The sequence below is a fragment of the Callorhinus ursinus genome, unplaced genomic scaffold (assembly GCF_003265705.2).
Source record: "Callorhinus ursinus isolate GAN/ISIS: 27379988/994484 unplaced genomic scaffold, GSC_fseal_2.0 scaffold1, whole genome shotgun sequence".
In the NCBI taxonomy this organism is placed as follows: Eukaryota; Metazoa; Chordata; class Mammalia; order Carnivora; family Otariidae; genus Callorhinus; species Callorhinus ursinus.
This window is the reverse complement of record NW_027397063.1, coordinates 81,789,574-81,803,194: the sequence shown is the minus strand read 5'-3', so window position 1 is coordinate 81,803,194 and position 13,621 is coordinate 81,789,574. Positions and strand designations below refer to the sequence as shown.

Here is a 13,621-nt window from a genome sequence, read left to right as displayed (position 1 = left end):
TACCCGGGATCGAGTCCCACATCGGGCTCCCTGCTCAGCAGGGAGTCTGCTTCTCCCTCTGACCCTACCCCCTCTCATGTGCTCTCTCTCTCTCTCATTCTCGCTCTCTCAAATAAATAAATAAAATCTTTAAAAAAAAAAAAAGAAAAGATAGGGAGAGAAATGGAGGATTTGTTGGAGGGCTGTATGATAGAGTTTTAAAAAAGATGTGTGAAACAATGGTAGGCTGTTTTGCTAATGACAAAGAGCCCATAGACCAGGGGAATTGATGATGCAGGAGAAAGAGGAATTTTCTCATGTTAAAGAGGATGCAACAGGAGAGGTTATCTATTACTAGGATGGGCTATTAATTGGTAGTAATAAGAGAGAAAGAAAACTGTGGACACAGATGCAGGTGGGGATGTGTGTGGATGTTCTCTTTGAATCACTTCTCTTTTCTCATTGTGATGATTGGCAGACAGTTGTGGTACATTAGAAATTTGTGGGAAATATCTTTTCTCCCATTTGGTTAGTGGTATATTTGGTGAGTATATACTGTGAGATTTCAAAAATTTCTTGAAGCAAAGAAATATGTATTTGTTGAGGAAAGAAGAAGGGGAATTTCAGCCTTGGGTTCTGCTTGGGAGAAGATTCAGAAAGAAAGCTGAAATTATAGAATAAAAGTGAGCTACAGGTGAAGGAAGAAATAAGGTAAGCAAGATTATACCATGAAATCTGGGAAAAGCTATGATGAGGAAGGTAAAAACATTGACTTTTACCTCTAGTGCTGTTAGATAACTACAGTAAAGTTCTAAGGGTGTTATATCAAATAGATGCTTTAATTTTTAAGTACCAAGTTTGATCTAATGGAGAGCAGTGTTGCTGGTGGTGAATCTACTTATGGATAGGTGGTATTAGACCTGGAAAGAGATCTTAGCTAGAAATAGATTTCAGAAAAATTGGATTTTGAAAATTATATAATGAGACTGGATTGGCAACAAATTGGGTATGGGGAAAGATAGCATTTTGACAACATTGCTGATGGATATTGAGGAGTTTGACAAGATGTAGAGAATTGTTGGAGTTGGAAATAGGACTTGTTTGAGATGACTTTCCATCACTTATTTAGGGACCATTTGTTTATTTAATTCTAATTATAAAATAAGGTTCTGTCTGAGGCCTTGGCAGGAGATGGTGATACCAAGATGCAAATGACATAATCCCTGCCTTCAAATTACCATATCTAGTAGAAAAAAACACCCAAAAGAATGTACACAAATATTCTGAGAAAATTGATAAGTACCTTGAGAGGTTTTAAAAAAAATTTATGTAAATTATCAGACACTCAAAAGTAGAATAGTATAATGAATCCCAATGTATTCATTACCCTGTAAAATCTCTCAGTTTTCTGCTGATCTTGTATGTTGTGGGAGAGTAGAAAATGCAGAGATTGTTTCTGTTTGTAGATCAGAATATGAAGACTTTGTCGAGCCTCTCTTATATGGTAGGTAAAGGGACAACTGAACTGCATTGTAGTTGGTTCTAGTTCTGTACCTGCCAGTTGCTTGCTGGGCAAATTTCTATTACTCATTTGATCTCTCTATTCTTCATTTTTTTGGTAGAGTGTGGTGTTGCTCTCTATCAGGGGACTGCAAACTATAGCCCTCAGGCCAAATCCAGCCTTCCACCTGTTTTCCTAAGTAAGGTTTTTTGGAGCAGAACTACATCTATCAGTTTATTATCGGTGTCTGCATTTGTCATAGACTATAGTGTTGAGTAGTTGAGACAGAGATGCTGTGGCTGGAGAAGGCTCAAATATTTACTCTCTGATTTTTTACAAAATGTTTTCCAAACCCTATTCTGTGTGATCTCTGACATTCCTTTAGCTGCAATGTGTTAGTTAATCATTGGTGTACCAAAAATTAGCAATAATAGCTAATATTTTCTGAGCATTTGCTAAGAGCTAGCACTGTTGTTTTGGTTTGTATGTACTAGCACATTTAACTTTCACCAAAACCCTATCAGGTATGTCTTAATTTCAAAAATGAAACTAAGCCACAAATGGGTAAGTAACTTGCCCATGGTTATATAGTAGTAAGTAGTGGTCGAGGCAGACATGTTACAGCATCCATATCCATAACTATAATGCTACATTCTTTCTAGATACATAGGAATAATATGTATGAAAATAATTTTAGCCAATGACAGTATGAAAATTCATAAGTCAATGCTTTGCAGTAAAGTCCTGTATTGTGATTATATGTGTAAAGCCTGTAAGATTCTGACTAATCCTGAATTTGTATTACAGTTGAAGAGGTATGAAATCTTAAAAATACTTGCATAGAAAATTCTAGTATGTCATCATTTTCTCGTGAGGCCTTATTTTTGAAAGAATACTTTAGTTTAAAAATTAAGTAAATGTAAAATATAACAATAGGAGCCTTTATTGTTTCTTTTGACAGTATTTATCAGTTTTTAGGAGTTCCTACCTTTAGTAAATGACATGATTGCTTGGTGCAAAAAATAGAAGTTAGGGGCCCAGAGTTCTAGCCCCAGTTCTGTTCCCAGATAGATTTTGTGCCCGTGTCTTCTTTTGCCTTCATTTTTTTTTTTTTTTAACAAAAATGAAGAGGTAGCTCAGGATCATTTTAGTGCTTCTTATAGCTCAAAAATATGATTATATAATTTTTTTACATGGTACATTCAAAGAAATAGATAAGATAGCAACATGGAAGAACAAGGTTTGTTAAGATAAAAATTTAAGCTCTCCTTTTTCCTTACTACATAAACATATACAGATATGTATACACAGAAATATAAGCAGTCATATATAGCTATAAAATCAATGTAATTTTTAAAAAATATGTGATTTATAGTCATATTTGGTGTATAGGCAGTTAAATATCTGTTCTTATGTTTGTCTAGTTTTGTATTTGTATGAAGGAATAGATAATTTTTCCCCGAGCCAAAAACATACAGTTTCATAGAAAGTGAGTCTTGATGAATTCCTCGACCTCTGTGATCTGGCATATTGTGTCATGTTTTCTTTTGCAAAATTTGATTCATTGCTCAATTTGTTTGCCATTTAAAAGCAAACGGTATGCTTGAAATCAGGCTTGTCTGTTTTGCACTATTGCATAGTATATTGATGTCAGACAAAATTGTAATTTAATTGTTTTGACATTTTGATCTAGCGGTTCAGATAAGAAAGGTGATTTGTCTTGCAGAGAAACCTAGTATTTTGAGCTCAGCATGATTTTTCATACTTGTTTGTATGGTTTCAATGTTTAAAAAAAGTTAAGTTTTAATCATAATGGGAATTTATGCTTCAATATTAATTACCAAAGTATGGTTTGTTTAGGATATATTACAGATATTTTATTTTTAGATGTTTAGTCATAAAAAACTTTAGAAGAGCATGAATCCTTTAAAAACAGATAATGAAAATTCTATACTTTTGACTTTTTCCATTGTGTATAATACCACTTATGAATGTTTTCTATATTAGGGATGGCTTTTTGCTTTTTTACAACCTTGGCATATAAAATTATTCATTAACTTCTTCAGTTTTAGGACTTTATTTATAACATTGGTCCAGCCTTATTTAGTGGTAAATTTGTAACTGCATGAGTTGTGCTGTCTTATTCTTGTGCATTGAGTCCAATTATCATTGGTGATGAAATAACCTCAAATCATCCTTAAATGTAACTTTGAATTTGTTTATCTTTTTACACTTAGAAACTGGAGAAAACACACAAAGTAGAAACACTTTTAAACAAATCATACTCTGTAAGTAGTAGTGTTTTTTTTTTTGTCTTAATTTGCTTTGTTTTAATTGTCAATTTAACACATTACTCAGTGATTTGACAACTTTTTGGGCATCTCCTGGTTTTAAGAAGCACTTATAGCTTAGCTCCCAGAGGGGACATCAGGTTTTTTTTTTTTTTTTTTTTTTTTTTAACCAAACCTGAAACATATTTCCTGCTAGGCTTCAGAACTCTTCAGAACCAAAATAAATACCTTCTGGTGCACTGTAATACTTTTTTTGAAATGCTGGTTGTAGAAGTCAGCTTGAGATTTTTAATTACATTTAGGTGATAAAAGGTTCCTTTATCCAGCCTTCTCAAGTGATGTGAATCTGATTGGGAATGACTAAAGGAGCCTCACAGTCTTGGACCCTTTTCCTAGATTTAATTTTGCTACATTCCCAGAAAACTTTAAAAATAAGAACTAGGTATTTTTAAGCTAATTATGCAGGAAGGCTATTCTTATATATGTATGTTTGTGAAAATGCTTCAAGGTTTTACTGCTTCTTGTTGAAATGAGCCAGTGTGTGAATGATGTTTCCCTGGGGAAGCTCTGTTTACAGGAGGTACATGGTTCCTAGGATAAGCCTGTTTTTAGGAAGTCATAACTGAAATGATAGATTGCTAGCAGTTATTCCTCTTCTAAGAATTTTCCTGAAGATAATTTAGTCAACAGGGTCTAGTGGCTATTTCAGAATTGGCCCGCCAAAATGATTTGTAAATCACCACCTTGTAACTGGAAAGTAAAATGATGATTCTCTAGTTGTGGTACTCTGAGTTGTGTTGGAGGGTTTCAAGCCACAGATAAACATGGCCATCTTCTATGAATATCAGACTTACTAAAAAATTTTTGGGAAAAAGTGTTAATCTGAAAATCTTAAAAATAAATGGCCACTTATTTTACCAGCAAATGAATTTATTTGCGAATAGCAATTTGGGACACATAAGCGATGGCAAACCATAGACAAGTCTGGAGGACATAGGTAGAGGAACTGTTATAGAGAAAATGGAGGAAGTTAGGAGGGGCTGCTTTGAACAAAAATCTTTTGTGGGAAAGTGAGAGTTCAGGGTGGTGAGACTGAGAGTTCAGGCTTCTCATTGGCTGAGTTGTGGCAGTTTGTCATTGGCTAGGCTGTTGCTGGGCAAGGAAGAAATCTTCCTTCTTCTTTCTGGGGTTGTAAAGTGACCTTTCTGCCCAGGAATGTGAAGTAAGCTTTGATGGCAAGTTTGTGCATGAGAGCTCTCCCTTCAGGGCTCCCTCACTCCATTTTAAATGAAGTTTCCCTTTATTAATTTTCATAGTAGTTAAGTAATTTAACTGGTAAATTAAATGTTTGAAAACATAAATGAATGTGAATATGACATCAGTGTAAAATACATGATTTTTAAAATAAAATTCAGACATTGAAATAATTTCTTGCCTATATAGGTCTCTCAAATATATTTTCAGGCCCCAGGAAATGATATAGGTTGACATACAGATAGGTAGTTTGATTGTCATGTTCACATCATGTTTAGTCCCATTAAGCTTATTATATACTATCAAATATTCAGATTATTTGCCATTATCTACCTGCTTTGGTTTACTTGCTTTTCTGGTATTTGCCCACACTGATATCTTAGATTTGTGGGAATAATGTTCCTCTTTCCTCTTCTATTCTTCTCCTATACTCCTGGTATTGAGATATTATGATTCTGATATGCCTCCCTCCCTCTTTTTTTCCTTTTTATTTTGAAACTGTAGATATATAGGAACATGGAAAGATGGAACAGAAAGGTCCTGTGTTCTCTTTATGGTTTCCCCCATTGGTAATGTCTTACATGACTATAATACAGTATTAAAACTGGGAAGTAGACTTTGGTATAAGATGTATGCAAAATTTTATGTGATTTCATCTCAAGTGTAGATTCATGCAGTTTACCACCACAGTCAAGGTATAGAAGTATTCCATTACCACAGGATCCCCCTTAGAGCACCCTGCAAAAAAGATACTAAAAGAATCAGAGATAAATTTTAACTTAGTTAAGGAATTATTCACTTTCTTCTTTCTAATTTTTGAGATATTTTTATGTACATGGTAGGTCATTTCATATTTGGGGCTGTGTAAGAGAAAGATGAAATATTATCAGTATACTTCAGGAAAGCTTTAAATAGTTAAAATAGTCATAAATAAAGATATAGATAAAGTCATTTGTGAAAGATTTTGAAGGCTCAATCTCAAGTTTGTCTTCCAAAACTTGTGTTTTGAAAGGTTAGACATTAGACATTCATATGCCTGAAGATGGGGACCAGGATCTCTGTCTATCTCTATGACTAATCCTTATTTGTGTCCTGGAATTGACCAGATGAAACTTAAAAGAAAAATGGGGGAACTCATCAAAAGAGGGGTCCTTGGTGAAAGTCTTAAGTACTCAATCAGCCTTCTATTTTCCTGTGGAACCCAGAGTTGGAGGAAAATAACTTTTGAGCATTATCAAAAACACTTAAATGACATGGTGCCACATTTGATTTTATCAGTACGAATGTCTATAGTAAGTACATGAGGTCACTTACTTATTTTGTTTAACCAACATTCTATGAGGGTAATTATTTTATTACTAGGGCCTCAGAAATTCTTCTTGATAGATTTTCTCAGAAGTATTTCCAGGAAATCATGATCTGGGATTTTAGTGTTACATATTGTCTTATGAATAGTATAAATGTATTGTTAAAGTACAATTGTCATATATCTTAATAGCTTTAAAGATATTTTTAGCTTCATTTTTTTGAAAATTTGTGATCTTAAATATTTAAAATAGCTATCTTCTGTCTGGTTTTCAGCTGTAAGGCAGTAAATTAAACTCTTTTTGGAGTTTTGGAGATACTGTTGAAATTTTGTACTGTCATAGTAGTAGCTGCTTTTCCATTTGCCCTTTACCATTCTTTTTAGGTTATCAGAATAAAGCAAAGATTTCCTATCTCTTAGTTTTTGCTCTATTATCTGAATGTATTTCATAATTTTGTTATTGTAGTGATATTTACACATTAGGTCCAGGTTACTGTCATCTTCATTATGTTCCTTATCAATTTTCCAAGGTTAAAACATAACTATAACTATATATATTTTACCTCCTTTACTAATTTTGAGTTGGGTACATAGGAAGGACAAGGCAAAGAGTGAGCATATTCATCTTGTCAAATATATTTTACTCTTTTCCACCAGTTGGAATGATGAAATTTTTCCCCAAATCTTTAATTACACTGAGAATGAAAGAAACTATTTTAATGGTTATTAAATGTTGAGCATTTTTTAAGTTAGTAAAAAAACCTGATACTGTGTATGTATAGAAAGAAAGGTGGCTTGGTTTCTACTTTTACCAAGGATGACATGGTATATTGCTGTCTCTCTAACCTCTGTATCAGCCTTAATTTGGGAATGTTGGTGTGCATTCTACTAGTACTGAGGGTTTACTTTATTGTCAATATTAGAGATAGTGACATTGGTGAGATTCAAGTGACTCGTAATCACAGGTTCTTCCCTTGAATGGAGAAGGTTGCTCTTGACTTCATTGCTGCCTGGTATATATCTATAAAAAAGCAGCTATTCTCTTATTTGTTCAGTATCAAATATAAAAATCTAATTATGTGATTTTTCATATCATTCAATTCAATTCTAAAGCAAGCAGAAAACTACATAATAGAAGCTTGATGTGTTTGTATTATAATCTAGACATTATTTCTTAGTATTTATCCAATTTGAACTCCTCTAAACATTTTTATGATAAAAAAATCACAATGTGTTCAGGACAAAGTAGTTGTAAAACCTGTAAATGTTTGATAAAGAAGGACTGCCATTATACTAGTCTCTGTTTCTGATTAAAGAATTGCTGTTTCTCAGGTCTTCTTTTTGGTTTACATATTTTTGGGGGTAGTGAGAAAGAAATCTCTACTCATTTTTATAACACATATTTTGTCTGCATGCTATTCCTTCACTTTAATATAAAAACAAGAATAGCAGGGTGCCTGGGTATCTCAGCTTGTTAAGCGTGGGACTCTTGATTTTTATCTCAGGTCATGACATCAGGGTCCTGAGGTCGGGCTCTGGACTCAGCAGGGAGTCAGCTTGAGATTCTCTCCCTCTCTCTTTGCCCCTCCCCCTGCTCGTACATATGCATGTGCGCTCTCTCTTTCTCTCTCTCTCAAATAAATCTTAAAAAAAAACCCCCAAAACATTGAAACCAATAAAACATTGTTCATTAATGCAGTGCTATGCTAAGGATAGTGGAGGGATTAAGGAAGGGCCTTGTCAGTTTGGTATCTGTATTTCAGTAGCTCACTTTTTTATGCAGTTAATGCACCTTTCTAGGACACCAGCCTTACCTCATTTCCTCCTCAACCCACTTAATATATGTATGACCAACTTTCAGAATTTTAATTTATTTATAAAGTGATACTAATAACAGTCCACTGTACAAAGATTATTGTAAGAATAAATTAAGATGGTATGCAGGGAAACTGCATTATCCTTACGTACATGAGTATCTTTGGAGTTAATCGAGTCTGGTTTAAATCCCATTTTCCACCTCAGTATTCTACTATTTTATGATACTTGACAATCTGGTTGGCGTCTTTAAAATGGGAATTATTTTATCTACCTCAGAAGGTTGTTTTGAGGTTAAATCTGATAATAATGTATGTGAAGCACCAAGTACATTGCCTGGTACCTAATACTTAAATGTTATTTCTCTTTTTTTTTTTCCTCCTTCCCTTTTCTCCATTTTCTCATTCTCCGACTGTCTTGGGGAAGGGGATCTGGTGAGATCAGAGATGGGCTAGTTTGAAATTGTTTTCTGTGTTCTTTGCCAAGCCCCAAAGAAGGGACTTTCCTTTCCCAAAGGAAAATCTTTGTTGAGGTTAGTGAGGAGGTTTCCTCGTGGGTGAACCTGGGGAGATTTTACAAGTCACCATCTACCAATAGTTGTCTGATACATGGTTGTCTAATACTGTCACTCCTCTGCTTAAAAGTCTCTGACTTCTCCTCACTGCCTTTGGATGAAACTAAACTTAGCCTGCTTACAACAAGACCTGTTGTAATCTGGCCTCCTTTATAGATTCCACCTTCATCCCCTGTTCCGTATCCTAAGCATAGTTTTTTGATTGTAATTCCTCCACCCCCATCCCATGCTTGCATGTGTGTGTGGAGAACAGGGCACTCTGGCCTGAAGATGCTGAAGGAAGAGATGTGTCCAATACACTTGGGGGATGTGTGACACTGTTTTGTGCCCACTTGTATTTTGTGTGGCTACTCTGCCTGGAATGCTTTTCTCCTTGCTGTAAATGATAGATACTTATATATCCAGCAGTAGCCAGTTAAAGTATCTTTTTGTAAATGTCCACACCCCCATCCCCAGAGCTGGTCACACTCCCTCCACTGTGGTCCTGTGTTCTCTTGTATATATGGCTGCCTTTATTAGCATGGTTTTTGTGTATCTTCCTTTTATCATCAAGTTCTGTTTGCCACATGGGCAGAGACAATGTCTTTTAATCTTTGCCTCCTTAGTCGTTTATCATTACATTTCCAGAGCATGCTTACTCAACTTTTTAAACGAATTTATCTTCATGACAAAAGCTAAGTGCCCTGTAATGTGCTGTAACACACATAGCAGGCCAAACCAGAGCTACTCCTGAATCCGCCCCCCCAACTCCCTATGTGAAGATGTAACTTCCACAAGTATATGATAATCTCGTGAGTGTACTCTATACTTATCCTTGTCAGGCACATAGAGGATGCCTAGGCTAACAGCAGATAGGATTGGTGGTTGAAAATACAACTTCATTATGTCATTTCATTGCCTTTTGCTGCTTAAGTAAAGTTGGTGTACTGAAAGGAGAAGATAGATTTATAGATAGAATCACTTTGTCCAAAAGCGTCTGAGAATAAGTTTTGCCCCTTTGCAAGTTTATGAAGGAGGATAGCACACCGTGTGTGTGTGTGTGTGTGTGTGTGTGTGTGTGTGTGTGTGTGTGTGTTGGGGGAATGGGTGGTTGGGTGGGAAAGTGGAGCAGGAACGAGGAAGATGATGAATCCTAGGGTCATACAGGGGAAGTCTGTTTCTAAGTAGTTCTCAAAGGCACTTGAAATAAGTAGATAAGAAGAACTTTGTAAGAAGCAGGAAGCTTGAAAGTATAAAAGATATTCAAAGTAGAGCTAACAGAACAGAATGCATGAGGGTCAGTAATAGAATTGGAGTTGCAATTATAAATGGGTCACATGTTGGTCTCAGGAATGCCACCTACTGGGCCCATGTTCACCTTTTGGGATATTTATTGTCCTGAAGCTGCACTGCACAGTAGGGAGGCATGGGGAAAAGTAGAGATACAGAAAGATTAAATCAGTTTGGCCATGTTTTTCCCCCAAAATGAGTTTTGGGATATATGGCCTGAAACATGGTTTGTGGACAGATCTAGGAAATCTGGGGTTTTTATAGTGATAATAGATAAGTGGAGACCATTTGGACCTAGGATTCAGTTCAGTTCAACTAACTTCAGTAAACACTGAGAGCTATTCTTGGCTGAGAAAAAGAAGAATATTCTGATTTGCCCTTCACAGAGCTTGTGTTGTAATTGGAGGAGTGAGGAAATAATTACTAAAAGGTAAAGTAGTGTTTTATCTTGTTATTTTTTTAAAATTCACAAAACTATGGTTTTATCTGAAACACTGATTTTATTTTATTACATAGATTGGAGAGATGATGATTTGATGCTGATATTATTAGATAGTAGTATCTTATAACATATTTTTAGGATTTGCTTTTCCAAAAGTTTATTGTGCTTATTACTCTTTTCAGATTGCTCTTTCTTTCTTCTGTTGATATTGAACATGTGTGAAAAATGAGATTGGTAAACTTGAAAAAAGTATTATTTTTAGAACATCAGCTTTTTGTTATAACAGCTTTATTTTATGTGTCCTTCATTGAAGCCACATTACATCCTTCTTTGAAGGATGTAATTATAGAAAACTGATAAACACAAATGTTGGGATATAAAATCAACACTTTTTATATTTTATTCTCTAGAGAACATTATACTTATATTCTTAGAATACAAGTTACCTTAAGTGATCATCTTGTTTATCCCTTTTCATTTTATAAAGACACATTAAATGACCTCAGACTCACATAGGTTTGACTCAAATGAGTCCAAGTTGGGACTAGACATTGGTATTCTGGCTCACAATACAGGTCTGTGCTGCTATCCATGTATTTGTGTTAAAGAAAAGGCTTTCCCATTTTTTTCACTAAGATGGCAGATGGACTCAATGTACTTTCATTCATTATTTTGCATTATTCTTCTGGAGCTACTGAGCTGCTCAGGATTACTTCCTAATTTAGTTAATATATTTTTTCAAGTCTCTGTTATGTTTTTTGGGGCTCTAAAGGTCAGAGTAGCAAGCCAGCATTCTTCCAGGGCAGAGGGAAACCTGAGGGAATGGGCAAGAGTGTAGGGCAGGGGTTGGAGGGAAGGGGAATGATCCAGAGGAATGGTTCCCAAGTTTTTTAGGGAATTCCCACTGTTCTTTGACAAAATGAGAAAATAAGAATTATGTAGTGAGTTTTTCCACCATCTTTTATTTTGTAATTATATCCTATTCTTTTGAGTAACATTATTGACAAAATAAAAACTTGGTAACTCTATACTAATGCTCTCCTATTTTATTTTATTTTTTTTTGTTTGGTTTTTTAAAAAACTTTACGGGTCCATGCAGCCCAAAAGGTGTAGGAGATACCCATCCAGAATGTGCAGTGCTGTTTGGGGGGAAAAGGTCCAAGTGAAACTGGATGATATGAGGAACTGGATGCCTCTGATGGGAGAGATGCTAAGAGATCAGTGTGTTTAAATGGATGATAGGATGTCTGGGTGGCTTGGTGGGTTGAGAGTCTGACTTTTGGTTTCAGCTCAGGTCATGATCTCTGGGTTGTGGAATCAAGCCCTGGGTTGGGCTCCAAGCTCAGTGGAGAATCTGCTTGGGATTCTCTCTCTCCCTTTCCCTCTCCCTCTCCCCCTTCCCCTCCCTGGCATACCCTCTCTCTCTTTCAAATAAATAAATAAATCTTTAAATGGACAGTATGTCAAATTTGAGGATAGTGGGTTTGTGGGGAAATTGAAAGTGAAGGCTGTTTATTTAGTTGGCTCTCAATGTCAGTGTTAAATGAGGTTTGCATGTGAACATGTAGTGGACAGTGAATTGGAAGCATGCTTATTTGGAATTCTTGGTGTCTGTGTTGGATTCATTCCATAATCTTAGCCCATTTATAGAATCACTTGAGTGTTTCACCCTCAAAATGGGAATTAAAAATGCTGATTTTTAAAGCACTTTAGGATTCTCAAATGAAGTGTACCATTGCAAGCTTCAATGATAGTTTCTTCACTTAGATACAGTCTTTGAAATGGTATTCAACTGAAGCTTTACAAAGTGGTATCAGGGTTCCTAATGACAGCAATCTTGCCTTTTGTTCATGTTTTCAAAGCCCACCTGCATGTTATATAGTACGTGCTCTGTAATTATGAAGTGATGTGAAAAAATTATTTAATTTTTTGGAAAGTGGCCTTAACATGTTAGTGGGACACTGGCAACATTACTAAGATTAAAAATGCAAACTGCTTTACAGAGATCTGACTTTATAGGACATAAATGCATGCTGCTAAAGCAAAATGAAAAAAGCAAAAAAAAAAAAAAACCCACGAAAAACACCAAAATAATCCTCCCTCTCCTCTACCAATATCACCTATAAACAATCCCCAACAAAAAGGGGATATACTAGGGTACATTAAGAGTCATGTCATCTGGAATCAACGTATAGAATAAAGCATACTAAGAACTATTTCTGACTTTTCTTCTTCATATCATATAAGCTCTAAATGTGTTTTTCTCTTGGATCAGGAAGAGAAAGAATTCAAAGATAATTTTGTATTTGGTTAGCTTTTATGTTCATGTATAAAAACAGTGTGAGAAAAATGGAAACATTTAACATTTATTCCTGCTTCAAGTTTAGATAAAAAGATCCCAGTAATATAAATCATGTATTTAAGACTTGTTTATTTATTGTGTAATTTTCTGAAAGCAAAGTACAGTTGACCCTAACAACATGGGTTTGAACTGCCCAGGTCACTTATGCATAGATTTTTTTTTTTTATAGTACAGTATGGTAAATGTATTTTTTCTTATGATTTTCTTAATGACATTTTCTTTTCTTTAGCTATCTTTACTGTAAGAATACAGTATACAATACATATAACATACAAAGTATGTGTTAATCAACTGTTTATTGTATAGGTAAGGCTTTTTATTAGTAGTTAAGTTTTTGGGGAGCCAAAAGTTATATGTAGATTTTTGAGATTTTCGACTGTGTGAGGGTCAATACCCTTAACTTCCTCATGTTCAAGGGTCAACTATAAAACTATTTAAAAATAGAGTGTCACTCTGATTTATTAATTTCAAATTGACTTTTAGGGATTATGTTCTTTGAAAAAACTTTTATGTTTATAAATTTTCTTCTAATGATCAAAATAATACAGAAACATTGCAGAACATTCAGAAAGCCTAGAAATATATAAAGAAGTAGAAAAAGAAATTACCCTTTAGTTACTACCCAGAGATGCGCTTTTAAAATCTCAGCATTTTTTCTTCTGATTTTTTTTCTATTTTATTTTTTTCTTTACATTTTTGAAATCATACCAGAAATTTTAACATTCTGCTTTTTCAACATAATATATATTGTATTGGTATATTACAATGTATATAGAATATATAGAGTATATATATTATATAGAGAGCATTTTAAATATTATTTTAAGC

General features: G+C 34.7%; 1 protein-coding gene across 5 annotated transcripts in view; it reads left to right on the top strand.

The window, feature by feature from the left end:
• NAALADL2 (N-acetylated alpha-linked acidic dipeptidase like 2) overlaps nt 1–13,621 on the top strand; it is a 1,329,911-nt gene that overhangs the window by 3,225 nt on the left and 1,313,065 nt on the right. The gene's annotated exons all lie outside the window — the stretch shown is intronic.